Below are 12,122 nucleotides of genomic sequence, written 5' to 3'. Positions count from 1 at the left end.
CCCAGGGGGCTCCACAGCCACTTGAAAAAGAAAAGAAAATCAGTAAATCTGACAAATAATCGATTTCAAAAATAACCAATGAGGACGTTTTTCAAATAGGGGCGGCAAAAAGTTATCAGTGGTGAAAGGATGCAGAAAATGTGCAGTTGTGAATCAGTGCTGATAAATTTGCATTCGCAGAAACATGTTTCGCCTTTATCAGTCATATTGCAAACGCATGATTTCATCCTGATCTAAAATGCCTATCAAACAAATTTAATGCAGCTTTGTTCCCCCTATCCCTAGAGGGCTCGGAATATGAGGGAGATATTTCAATTAGAACCAACCGTTTAAGTTTGTCGGACTCAAACCCAAAAATACGATTCGCTGGAGATTCCTTTCGATGCGAAGAGCTGAATATGACTTGATTAACAAATACGCAAGACATGAATCCAAATAAAAGATATCGTAAGCCTTCCCGATACAAAATCCAACTGAAAAATGAGGAGATTTTCGACACACGTTTCATCATCATCATCAGAAACAAATGATCCGTGATTCCTCCTCCTCCAGTGATGCAATAAAGATACAGGGTCACGTCCCGCAATTCATTTTATGGTCGTTGAATTAAAGAAACCGAAAACCTGGCTGAACAATCCCGACTCTTCGAACGCCGGTGAAAAATTCATGGCTTTACAAAACCATTCTCAATTTACATGGCGGTGGTGTTTTTCCATGAAAATGAAAGTACAGCCAAGGAACGACACTGAATCAGATAAAAAAAAAAAAATCTCTCTCCATAGAAGGAGATTCTAGAAAAGACATTGTAGCAACTTGAAATGATATCGAGAGTGTCACATGTTAGATCCACATCCGGTCATCTAATGGCACACGTAGCATAACAAATAATGCCAACCGGGAACATCAGACTCTGTTTCACTGCCACGTGATAATTGAGCACCGCAGACAAGCACAATGGGGGGAAAAAGACTTTGACAATAGAGGTCTCGCACAAATGAACCCGTCCACGTGCCTGATGATTATAATCAAGATTCATTTAAAAAAAAAAACCACACAGAGCCGGTTGAAAGATTATCATGAGTCATGATGACAGACACAACAAAAACAAAGAAATTAGCCAATCGGGAGGTCGGATAGAGAAAACATTCACGTGTTCACATGTGTGGAGTTTGTTAGTAGCTTTTCTTCATACAATGTGTACAAGGAGGAGATGAAGAACCATCCAATCCTTCACTTTGTTCTTTTTCTAGTCAAGTCTATTTATATTTTTTAAAGCAGCGTGACAGTTGAGCAACAGCTGTTGTCGGCCCTCAAGAGGATACTGCTGGTGAACATCACTCTCGAGAGTGTTTTTTTATAGGATCCCGAGCCACGTGAAGTAATGAAAAGCCTTAAAAAAAGCCACTCAACTAATGGACGTGTTAAATGAAATACGTGCATTGTGAAAGTTGAATTTCCGGTTAACAGGAAGGGTATAATGGCGACCACAAAACCGAATGAAACTATTTGTGATGGCCAGTATTTACTGCATCGTGTTTTTTTAACTAACTCAATTCGAATAGACACCTTGCTCACACATCAAGAGAATCAAGCATCCCAGCTAATAGTTCCTTGTTTGAGCATGTTATGGTCAAAGTCAGAACTGGCTAACTATTTTGCTGGCCATTTCGCAAAGGTGTAAAGATTATAAAAGGCGTTTTGGTACCAACCAAAGTTTCTCATTTTTAGTTGGCAATACACCAGTTACCCGAGTCCCATTAAACTTTCCAATTGTACAAACGTGTATTTATGGTTGTATTTCTTTCCTGTTGCTGTAGGGTTGAAATTCGTCTTACGGGTCACATTTTGACATTAAAATAAATCAGTGGCTCTCAAAATTGTTACTTGACTGCATCTTCCCTCCCAGTAGAACCTTAAATTCATATTCTTGCACCTCTTTAAATACTCGCGTCATACAGGGCCGTCTTTAAGAATCGTGGTCCTCGGGCAAAGTGATTTTTCTGATGCCCCTGCCTGGCTAGAAATGCCCGTCTATTTCTGCTCACGCTCGAAAATTTCAACCATATTTTCATGAAGCCCATTGGGGGGGGGGGGGGGGGGGGGGAAGTTGCTCGGGTGAGCCTGCGCGTTAAAACGCCCCTGACATCATGGAGCAATTTTTCAACTCTAAACATCAAAACTGTTCGCGCGAGTCCCCTAGATCAGAGCCGCCCGTACGACAGGTGCGGTCGCACCGGGTCCCGCGAAACTTACAATAGAAGTGAAAAAATATTACATAAACCAAATAATTATTTTTTTTAGTAAACAAAGTGCCTGGGCTTCAAAAGATTTGATTCTGGAATTATTTTTTCGTTAATTCTGAATTTCCATCAATTCTGGAATTATTTCTCTCATTAACTTTGAATTTCGATATATATAATTCTGGGATTTTTTTTCTTTTCATCATTTCTGGTGAATTCTGGATGTTCATTGGTGAATAGATATTTTTCAGCATTTCTATATATTCTGTGAAAAGGCATAAATCTCTGATGCCAATTCCCTCCCCCGGAAAAAATATAAAATCGGGGCTATGAAGCCCCAAAATTATTTTCGCACCGGGCCCCCGAGTCTGATAAGGACGGCCCTAGAATGCCTTGCGGTATACCCCCCACGCCAGTCAAGAACATACAGTAATAATAGTACATATATACACAATTATCTTTAGTGTATGGCCAAGAACCACCGATGTAAAATCACGAACTTATTCACAACCCAAAGTGCGAATCAATGTACTAAGACTGATGCAGTGCTTCCCAACACAGGTGCCATAAAACTGTTAAAAGACAGAAAATAAAATTTTTGTACAGTGGATTTTCCAAACAACGGAATGCAAAACAAGTGATTCCTTGGTTCAGTGCAGGGGCTCTCAACCTTAAATGACCACGGACTCTGTCCCAACAAAATGAGGCCGGAACCCTCCCCCTACCAATAAGATGGAGGCAACGGATTCATTTATACGATAACACTTAGCACATAATATAATATGAAAACAATAAGTTTTTTTTCTCTCACCCATGAGCACGGACATGCCCCCCCCCCACCAGGAAGGGGGTTAACGGGACTTCAGCCCTAGGAGCCCGGGATGATTCTCATTTCTTTTTTTTTTTTCATGCTATAAATTCACTGAAGAGGGCCCGTGAAAAGTCTGTCTGGGGACCCGCCAAAGGTTCCAGGCTAGGGGTCCTGCTCCAGGATGTGGAGGCCATGCCCACGGACCCCCCCCCCCTGAAACCTCTCCATGGAATTTTGGTTGAGAACCACTGCTTTAGTGTGATGATAGAGAAGATTCTAACTCTAATCTTCTATTGTCTAAATACCATCCAGGAAGTCACTGACGTCCGATAGCGCGTCGAATACCCGAAATTTTGGACAAGAACGTAGGATACTTTGATACATGCATCCTCGTTAAGGACCAAAGTTTTTACAACAATTTAGTGACCAGGGTGAGTTCGAGTACGCAACAGGATGACTTCATCGATCGTATCAGAGAAATTCATGTTCCGTACTATTTTTGACAACGCACTAGGGCTATCCAAAAAAAGAGGGTCACATTGCGTAGGATGGCACGAGTGGGATTATTGGTAATTTTTACTTTACACGTTTCTAGCTGATGGGCAACTCAGTGAGTTGAGCATAAACAGCTTGTCCCGAAAAAATTAAGGTAAACACTCGAAGCTAATTTCAGGGGAATTTAAGGAGGACGATTTTCGAAGAAATGCTGCTCTCTTCAGTCTCAGAATATAATTATGAGAGTCATGTTAAACAACGAGTAATATTTACCCAAAATAATTCTAAATACTTTTCGAGAGGAAGTTATTGAAACTAAACGAGGGAAGAGAGTTCCCAGAGACCTCATACAAACAAATAAAAATACGGTACATACACATATTCGGAGCATCCGACGTGAGACTTTCTTCTTGTTATTTCTATCCTAAGGTCACGCTTCTTCAGGAAAGAAAGGTGATAGAAAGAGAGGTTTACACGACATTACACACAGACGAAACCCGTATTGAAGTGTGTATATATATACAAGTCACTTCTTCCGGTTGACTTCGATCGCACTTTCGAACGTCAGGTAACGCGAAGACTTGACCCAGGTAAATATATACGTCCCATTTAAATTGATATCACAATAAAAAACGATCCAAAATACACTTACGGGTGGTACATGATAACACAGAGTCACATTTCTGAGCTAGATCTTTTAAAAGCTTATGGCCCATATCGGTGTGTCAACAACGCGTTATCATTTCACCGACTTCCATCCCCCCGCCGGGGATATAATCACAACGATAAGAATACTTAGGTAAAAACACGACAAACATCACGTAGGACATGCTCAAAAGCATGATAATTGACCGTAAATTCTTCACAGTCGTTTCTAGACAGAATTTGCACTGATGTTAAAAATCGTTACAAGTCTGATAAGACGGCAATTTCAGGTAAATGAATCACTCAAAACTAGTTTTATTCGACAAAATCGGGTCCTTATCAATAGCAATAACCGAGGTCACAAAAGATGGATTCGAAATGAAGTCACGAACCACATGTTCCAATGGAATCCAAGGACGAAATTTAAACTCTATATATATTTAAAAAAAAAAAAAATGACTAACCCCCAATTCGCAATTTCTCGGAAGATATTTTCTATGTGTCAAGGGGGAGAAAAAACAAGTCTCATTAGGTTGGAGTCTCCTCCATTGAGTTAAAGGTCAAACACTTATAATGTCAATGTCCTACATCCTAATTTCCAGTGAGTAAGTGGAGAGGCTCTCTAATTGCAAGAACAACAAACAGTAGCTACAAAAAATATGCCAAGCCTTGCTGGGTGGAGAGAGAGAGAGAGAAATGAGTTAGAGTTGGTAGCAGTAGAATACAGAGAAACTTGAACTCTGACAAACTTCAACACCCCACAGTCAAGGACTCTCCCAATGCTAAAGACAGTTACCCTAAATAAAACTTGAACTGAAATCATAAGTTTTTGTTTCTAACTTTGTATCCTTCAAAACACATTGAACTATTCTGGCAACAACCAATAATTATAGAAATATATATATATATATACGGGGGAGGGATCAAAATGGTTGTTCTATTGTTATTGTAAACATTAATATACAACAGTAATTGTTCACATACGAGAAGTTTAAAACTTCATACATGGATGGATGTGGCTGTCCTTGATCGCACTTGACAGACTTTGTGTTAAAATACAAAGCATGTGCCCTTACTCACCACTTTACAACCATGGGGGGGGGGGGGTGATTTGATCTAACGCAGGGGTTCTCAACCGGTGCTCCATGAGCACCTCTCAGGAGTTCCGCGGCGACTCGAGGAACCGGGGAATCACTTGATTAAAACGAAATTTCGTTATAAAAAGAATTCCAGGGTTACCTAGCATTGTTCCTATGTAAACTTAATTGGGGGATTATAAAAATGTTCGTTAAAACGAGATTTTCGCTATAACGGTATTCGTTAAAACGGGATTCGACTGCATACGAATTGACATCATCATCGTGGCCCCCCCCCCCCACACACATGCTTCCAAGTCTATCTCCGCTTTTGTTTACAACACACCAACTCCGGCAATTTCCAACCAGTGGAGTTGGGTGGGAAATGAAGGAGCCATCTATCGGTGGTCGTCCTAGGCTCGGTAGGTAAAGAACTTGCTTCTGATGTTCTGAGGCCGGATTCGAACCCGTGGACCTTCGTAGTGGAAAGACGACCATCTTACCACTGCTACTACTAAACCAGACATGCACCTCACCCATATTCCTCTGCGGAACTTCTAACGAATTGGTACATGTTGGAATGTTTGTGTACGTATAGTGAACCTTCCGTGAAGTTTGTTTCCGTGTAATGCTTGTTACGCGTGGTGCTGCCATCTGCAATCAATTTTTTAAACTGCATTTTTTCTCAACTCATAGTGAGTGAAGTGTAATCTCTCTGCGGCGAGACTTTTTAACGGGGATATCGGCTCGCATTCCCGCCTCGAGGTTGGGAACCGCAGAAAATTAACTTCAGCCGACCACCACTGCGGTGACGGTGGGGTTTGAACCAGGATCCTCTCGATGAGAGTCCGTCATTCTGACCACTTGACCACCACAGCGGCCCGTGAAACACCTACACGCAAACCAAGCTCATATTTAGAAAGAACAAAAAAAAATCCTATAAAAGGTGACACCATTTTGATCAGAATATCTGGATTTAAAGGCGAGCTACAAGCGGTGAAAGATTGGCGTAGTTCACCATTAAATTGTCGCCAAAATATTTAATCGCCAATTCCGCAAATAATCTTCTAGCTACAACCGTCCTGTCCATTCCACGAGCTTTCGAAAGAGCTTACAATAAACTTTCTGGTTCAGGAGAAACAACAAGCCAATGAGGGAAAACGCGTGGTCCAGGCCCTGACCTGGCCACGGAGGAGGGCTCACCCGAGCCAACAAGCCAATGAGGGAAAACGTGATCCAGGACCTGGCCACGGCGGAGGGCTCACACGAGCCAACGAGGGAAGACTGGCCCAAGCTCAATAGAGCTAAAAAGACATCAGAAGAGCTCATCGGAATAAATTGTACATTGTATAATAGAAATATTTAAAAATCTGCATATACGTTTTTTTTTAGACCATAATAATGTGCTTTTATATTCATGTTCATGTATTTTATGTGCATAATAAAGCACCCGACACGGCTCAGCCCCCTCATCCGGGGCAATGGCTAAAATTGACAATTGTCGATAGAGCCTGGGCGGTGCACGGTATGAAATGGTTCAGGAGAAGTTTAGTCGTTTGTTTGCAACGCATCACTGAAATCTGCGTTTGTGGAAGTAGATATTACACTAAAATTCAGAACTGGCGGTTACAGATTTTGGCGACAACCTTATTTTTGCAGAAAAAAAATCCTATTACGTGAGAAACCCTCCCCCGCCTCTATCAGGATACCCTGATTAAATGGCGAGCTACAAGCACTGAGAGATTGGCGAAGCGATAGTTCAAAATCGAATTGTCGCAAAAATCTGCAAAGTACTGTATGTACTTTGACAAACGCCGATTTAGTGATGCACTGCAAACAAAAAGGCTAAATTTCCGCTGAACTGGATCACCTTCATGGTTTATTATAGGCTCTTTCGAAAGCTGGTAGAATGGATAAGTTTTTGGTAAATTTCTGGAAGAGTATTTGCGGAATTGGCGATTAAATATTTTGGCGACTATTTGATATTTTGAACTCCGCTAATCTCTCACCGCTTGTAGCTCGCCATTAAATCCAGATATTCTGATGAAAATGGTGTCACCTTATAGAATTTTTCTGTTCTGTCTAAATAAGAGCTTAGTTTGCGCGTAGGTCTTTCAGGAACTTGCTTGCGCAGAGGTGAGAACATGGGTGGAGATAATCCCCCCCCCCCCCACCCAGCGTCAAAGGTGGAGTCGAATGATCTTATGTATATATGAATTCACATCATCATCGTGCTCCCCCTCCCCAGACATCCAAGTCTATCTCCGCCTATGGGTGAGAAGCATATCTCTGACATTTTGCGCGCAGCCAAGGGATTAATGCTTGTTATGGATAGTGCAAGTATTCAGTGCCGTCTTAAGGCATGGGCCCACCCAGGCCCCTCAAGCGAAGATGGGCCTCACCCCTCACAAAAATGAAACCTGGTTGAAATTTTCAAGAAGTTGTTTCGTAGGGCCTCAGAAAAATCAATTGGCCTGGGGGCCATGGTCCCCACATGCTAGAGCAGGGCCCCTAGCCTGGGATCTTTTGCGCCCCCCCCCCCCCCGGAGCACACTTTCACGGGCTCCCTTATGATGAATTTATAGCGTGAAAAAGCAAAAAATGTTGAAATGCCGGGGGCTCATGATACTCTTAAGACGGCCCTGCAAGTATTCGACTACGAATGACTTCATACCACTCAAGTAACCAAATATTCTCACAAGGGAAAAACAAACAAACACTGGTATAAGTACACAGCCACCGTAGTGGTCGAGTGGTCACAGTGACAGACTCACATCACATGGATCCACACTGGAAAAAAACTGGTAAACGATGGTATTGTGTTACCAGTATTATCACCTACATGGAAATCGAAGAGTTGAAATTTATATTGAACTCAAGAAAATCATCCGTGATTCATAATTGCGAAAGAAAAATAATTTTTTTAATTATAAATCACGTCATGTATTTGTCCATAAAATAGAATGAATTGTATAAGAACTAAGAAAACGGAAACCAAATTATACCAAAGACATCTTCCACCACGTAATATAAATTCTTATCATAATTTCTTAAAACAAAGCAATTATTGATATTAATAACAACTTAGGGCTCGGAAAATTGCCATTTGTTTTTTTGAGATATTATCACGTTAACAGTTAAAAAGTGCTTAACGAGCATTATTATACGGTGAAAAACTAAGCCCATGGAACGTTATCGTGGGAAAATGGTCAACCTCAATGCTGGCTGGCTACTGTTGGACAATTGTAAGAGATGCTCCTTATGTCTAGTACAAGCGTAATGCAAAACAAAGTAGTAACGCGTCAGACCCTAGAGCAGAAAGTTTTTGAAATTTATTATTTCAGCTGACTGGAAATGTTTCGTCTGTGAAAATTCACATAAATGTTTTCTACACTTTTGTTAAAATTCTTCCCAGGATTATATTCTGCGACGTACATTAGTTTTCTGCATATTCTGCTTTGTGGGTGTCAGACGCCTATAAATAAATTACTGTGATACAAAACGTTTGTTTCCATATGTATTTGTGTTGTGCCTCTATTGGTGAAGTCTCTATATGTTTGTGTTGTTCTTACTGCTTATTTTTGTTTTCGATATAGGCCTACTTATGTTATGCATAAATGTATTGTATAGTCATATGTGATATTTCGGAGAGAAACCATAGGCAATTCAGTTTTTTTAATGGTAAAGTCAGTGTTCACGTAGCACACCAAATTACATGTGAAAGAAATGCCTATTTTTGTTTTAAAAGCAAACACTTTGCCAAAATTCGTTGTTCAGTGTTACCTCAGAGACCCTTTAGCAACTCTTGTGGAGGGAGAGAGGGTGGGTCATCTTTTTGAAAAACACTGAAATAAATAGAATATCAGATACCCTGAAAACTAGTCTTGTGTTCTGAGGATCCAGGTTTAAAACCTGTTGACGGCACCATAGTGATCGGCTGAGGTTGGTTTTCTGCGGCTTTTCAGCTTTGATGGACAAATGCAAGTAGGTCTCCCATTTGAAAAAGTCTCTCCGCAGAGAGCAGGCAGACATACAACACAAACTGGCATAACATAAAAATTCAAGCATTTCCATATTTACTTCAGAAAATGAAAGAAAGATGGCAGCATGAACACAAAACAAACAACTCTGCAACATATACGTTAGAGCCACACATACAATCAGAACATACATTTTGGCATGTGCCGATTCTTAGAGGAATGTGTATGGGGGATGAATGAGTTGCTCCAGATATGAAAGGTTCTAGTCACAGGCCCTACATCCTGGAGCAGAGTTCACTAAGCTGGGATCTTTGGCGAGCCCCCAGGTCATACTTTCATGGGTCGTTAAATATTGAATATAAACATGAAAAAACAAAAATTATGGTAACTACCTCTGCCCTGTTGGCTTCACCCTAGTGTGGATTATGATTCTAGAACAGTGGTTCTTAACCTAAGTCTACTACTACCATTACTAAACCATACATGCACCATATTTCTCTGCTGAAGTTTTGGGGAATTGGTATATGTTGTGAACCTAATGCGCCGTTTGTTTCTGTGTAGTACTTGTTATGTGTAATGCTGCCATCAAGTTTACTAACTATCAGTGAAGTGTAATGATTGAATAATGGTATTGTTGCTCTCTGTGGCGAGACTTTTCAAAGTTGGGAACAACAACAGAAAACCAACTTCAGCCGACCACCATTTTCCCTTAAGACAGCTCCGCTCAATTCAGGGCCATCTCAACATCATGGAGTCCCATGGACAAACGCGAGGCTTGTATTGTAAATTTCGCGAGGCTTGTACGGGGGGGGGGGGTCACTCATATAAAGCCAAAATTAATTGGACTATACAAAATATCATAAGGTGGGGTCACTTATGGGCACGACCCCTCACAAGAGTGGGGCTGACAGAGCTACAGCCCGGGGCCTAATATGGTTTTCATCATTTTTTTGTTTTTCATACAATAAATTTGATATAGAGAAGAGTGTCTGAAAAATTTAGCCAGGGACTTGAGAAAAAAAACCCCATCGTAAGGAACTTGCTGCAAAATGTAGGCGGTAAGGCCTGGGTGGGTCCATGCCCTAAAGAAGGCCCTGGTTTTATAGGATTCTCTCTCTCACTGTATATAAGCGTTAGTCACTAATATAAAATCTTTATTTCTTCACACCTTAATTTTTCTTCTCAGCTCTCCAAACCACTTGTCATGGCCCCTTTTTTCTCCATTTTCTTCCGTGCCCCCCCCCCCCCTGAAGTATCCCAGTACCACGGTTGAGAACCACTGCATTAGACCAGTCAACCTCACCTTTGAAGCTGTGGGGGGGGGGCTTATTATCTCCGCCCATGGTCACCATGCTCTTCATGCCACCATGAGGGCCCCCTCTAGTTTGAGGCTATGAGGGGGACTTTTAGCCTAAAAGGCAGGGGCTCAACCTTAAATTTTTACCTATGCACTGCTATAAAATGAATACAAGAGGGGTCTGGGGTCCCGTAATCATAACGAACGGTCATTGAAGTTCAATGCATATGAAGAGACAATTTTGTGGACAATACAATGCGGAATTTGATGAGTATTCAACAGATTTAAAAAAAGAAATGAGTTCGCAATCGCTTTACCTGTATAATGTCCAGCACGGGAGGGGGGTGATTATGGCGACGGTACACAAACAAACAAACTGGATTCGCGACCAGCTGAGTTTATGGGATGATGATGATGGAGATGATCCCAACGACGACGAGGCACCACGAAAACAACGTCCATCTCCCATCTGGAGGAGAAGCGCAAAAAAACAAAACCGTTCCCGCTAATTGTAATAATCACCGACTGTTACCGCGTACGAAACAAAGAGTAACAATAATAATATAATGTGCATTTAAAAGTCCATTCGCCAGCTGAGCACGAGGTTGTCGTCGATGCCCGCGACCGGCTTGTGTTTTAATCTCGCGATCTGTGTGTGTGTGTGTGTGTGTGATTCACTCTCTCCCGCCCTCTAAAGTCTCCCACGGACAGGTCCGCTTGTCAGCCAATCGCCTGCGAGTTGCGCACGGCCTGTGCACGTGAACACTCGTCTGTGATTGGCGGAGAAAATATGTGTGTGTGTATGTATCATCACGCACATACTCTACTGCCTGAAATGAAATTTATTTTTTGGCGAGTTTCAAAGGTGTAGTATTTGTGTGTGTGTGTGTTGTTTTTGCCTTCCCCCCCCCCCACTGATAGTTGTCACAGAGGTGTCACCCCCCCCCCCACATCAAAGAGTGAGGCCCTTTTAGACTGGGATATTTTTCTCCTGACAGCGCGGTCTTAACGCATGGGCCCACCCGGGGGCCTCAAGAGAAGAGGGGCCTCCGATAAACGAGAAGTAGTTGAATTTTTTCGAGAATTTTCCAGGTAGGGCTTTAGAAAAACCACTTGGCCCGAGGGTCCATGATGCTCTCAAGACGGCCCTGTCCATGGCCCCACATCCTGAAGCAGGGCCCCTGGGCTGGGATCTTTTACGGGCCCCCTTTATGATGAATTTATAGCGTGAAAAAACAAAAAAGTGATTAAAATCACACCGGGCCCCAGGGCTGGAGCCTTGTCAGCCCACCCCTTGTGGGGGCCATGGCAGGGCCGTCTTAAGAGCATAATGGGCCCCCGGGCCAAGTGATTTTTCTGAGTCCCTATCAGGCAAATTCTTGAAGATTTCAACCAGATTCCATTTTTGTGAGGCTCTTTTTCTCTTGAGGCCCCCGGGCCGTGCCCGGGTGGGCCCATGCCATAAGACGGCACTGGGCCATGTCCCTGTCTCCTGCAGGGCCGCAACTTGGGGGGAAGCAGAGGCGCATTTATGGTTTTCCAGCCTGTGAGCTGTGCCATCTTAACGCGTGGGCCCTA

The 12,122-nt window shown here is 42.3% G+C and overlaps 1 protein-coding gene across 2 annotated transcripts in view; it reads right to left on the bottom strand.

Moving 5' to 3' along the window:
- The window catches only part of LOC149089452 (putative E3 ubiquitin-protein ligase RNF144A), a 53,560-nt gene extending 42,345 nt beyond the window's left edge, over positions 1-11,215 (bottom strand). Inside the window, exon 1 of one of the 2 annotated variants that reach the window (XM_089238598.1) lies at positions 10,862-11,215. The gene's annotated coding sequence lies outside the window, so the exon portion shown is untranslated. Of the gene's footprint in view, positions 1-3,922; positions 4,217-10,861 lie in introns of those variants that run through there. The other variant, XM_089238605.1, reaches the window with a different exon arrangement.
- Positions 11,216-12,122: the final 907 nt, after the last annotated feature.

The sequence above is a fragment of the Pholcus phalangioides genome, unplaced genomic scaffold (genome assembly GCF_987345545.1).
Source record: "Pholcus phalangioides strain wild (caught in Gottingen) unplaced genomic scaffold, Ppha-v1.0 ptg000002l_1, whole genome shotgun sequence".
NCBI classification, from domain to species: domain Eukaryota; kingdom Metazoa; phylum Arthropoda; class Arachnida; order Araneae; family Pholcidae; genus Pholcus; species Pholcus phalangioides.
Note: the sequence above shows the minus strand (reverse complement) of the source record. Positions and strands in the feature narration are given on the sequence as shown.